This window comes from Octopus bimaculoides, chromosome 1 (genome assembly GCF_001194135.2).
Source record: "Octopus bimaculoides isolate UCB-OBI-ISO-001 chromosome 1, ASM119413v2, whole genome shotgun sequence".
NCBI lineage: Eukaryota > Metazoa > Mollusca > Cephalopoda > Octopoda > Octopodidae > Octopus > Octopus bimaculoides.
The window spans coordinates 86,964,174-86,966,633 of NC_068981.1; positions in this window are offsets into that span (position 1 = coordinate 86,964,174).

Genomic DNA, 2,460 nt, shown 5'->3' on the forward strand with positions numbered 1-2,460 from the left:
ATACATATAAAGGCTTACTATGATTTTTTAGGCTTAAACGGGGACGACTGACAAATTGTAGATATCATAGCTATAGGAGTGCTATGTCTTTTCGTCCGACGTCACTTCGTCAAACGTCTTTTCGTCCATGTCTTTTGGTCCGACGTCTTTTTGTCCGAGGATTGCTTTTTGTCCAACGACTTGTCCAATTTTTAATAAACTCTTTAGAAAACAAAGTGAAGTATCTCTAATGAAGTATCTCTATGACGAGCTTCGTTACAGGAGTGTTATTATCATTCTTTTTAACAGTTTTACTTTCTCTTTTTCTTCTTCTCTCTTAAGTATGGTGCTGTGTATAGAGAGTGCTGCAGATTTAGTGTACACTTTTTTAATTTGCCCATCCCGAAATGACAAAGTTCATAGTATCGGCCAAAAGCAAAAGAAATGTAGTTGATGAAAGTTATTACATTTACGATTTTCATTCAAGCAATACAAACCTAGGAAAAGAATACTAGAGATGTGAGAAAAAAAGGTTGTGTTTAGTGCGAATTCACACGGTAACGGAAAACAATGAGCCGAAAATTATTTATTTTTCTAGTGAGCATCTTCATCCAGTTGATGTAGATTCGTTAAATGCAAGAAAAGTAGTTGCTGAAGTAAAGCATGAAGCGATAGAAAACATAGTAACAAGTTCGAGTAGCATAATAGCGGCTAATTTTACGCAGCTAATAAAAAACACTTGCCCTCAACTTCCTCGTTTGTCTGTACTTTCAAGGACTATTCAAAGGTGCCGAAAGAAATTCTTGATTTCTCGCTAATTCGGGGGCTAGAACTTGTTTTGAAATAACTGAAGAAAATTGTAAATTTGATAACGGCGAACAGTTTCTGATATACGATTCGGATATCGAAGATCAACAGTGCATAATAGTATTTGCATCAGAAAGTGCTCTTTAGGATATAGCACCCTATCGTCATTGGGCATGTGATGAACCATTCATAGTTGTACCAGAACAGTGGTTTCAACTGTTTAGCATTCATGTACAAGTTAAAGGTAACAGTTTTCTACGGGTCTTTGCGTTACTTCTGAATAAAACAAAGCCGACATACGTGGCAGATTTCGAAGTTGAAGTTTATAGGGCATTTAATTCATCATTCCCTAATTCATCTGTTGGAAATGTTTGTTTCATTTGAGCCCATTCGAAAAATTGCAGATTTAGGCCTCAAAGAAAAAACAATAAAGACTCTGAATTCTGTCTTAAAATTCGATGTTTTTCAGTATTAGCCTTCCTACCCGTTGAAAATGTCGAAGAGGCCTATGAAGAATTAATAGACGATGAAGAAATACCTGCTGAATTCACCGCTTACTTCGATTTGACTTATATAGTCGTTGTGAGAGGACGTGTTGCTAGGCGAAGGAGAGAACCACTTACATTCTCGATAGCTGTATGAAATGTTAATCAACATATTCTTCAAGCTCTTCCCAGAACAAATAATGTTGTGGAGGGGTTTTATTCTGCGATAAAGCGTTCGGCAGGTGGAGCACATTTGAATATTTGGAAATTAATCAAAATTCTGAAGGAAGAAGAAGGTAAAATGACTCAAATTCCTCGAGGAGATCCGTCGAATTCATGTACACGATATCGAAGAATGCTTCAAAAGATTCGTCATTGAATATGAGTCAACAAAAAAAATTGAACTTTTGGAGAGTGTGGCATATGATTTGCATCAATTTTAAATGATCATATCATTAGTTACATCTTATTACTTTTTTAAAATGACTTTTTTTAAATACATTTTTCCACAGTATTTTACTTGAATCATATCAATATAATCCCCAATGATTATTTGATTTGATGTTCACTTTGTTTTCTGAAGAGTTTATTTAAAATTGTACAAGAAGTCGTTGGACAAAAAAAAGACGTCGGACCAAAAGACTCGGACGAAGTGACGTTGGACAAGGTGACATCGGACGAAAAGTGGGGTCACAAGCTATAGGTTCGTAGTAAGAAGAACTTATATAATTTAATTTTACTTATGTGCAATGTGCATCCTTTTTTTTTTCTATAATATGATTCAGGAACTTCAAAATTTTACAGCAAACTAATGTACCTATTCATTATCTATAAGAAATAAAATCAGAAGTCCATAAACTCTCAGTAAATACTTAACATGTTCTGAATCACAGGAATAAGTCATTTTTAATCCCGCTCTTTGGTTGTACAATAGCGAATAAGCCTCCAATATTGCTTATAATTTTCACTTTTACCGTTTATGAAATCAGCGTGTGATTTCAACGGATTCCTTATAAACTGACAAAACGAACTGAGTTAAACCCTAGGCGCATCGAGAACCACTGATGAGCATTAAAATGCGTAATCCTCGATGACCTGGGTATGTTCACTGCTATATGGAGCTTACCTCTCTTGTCAGTCATTAAGATAGTACTTTCCGTGGTTATTGTTTTGACTCTTATTTCTAACA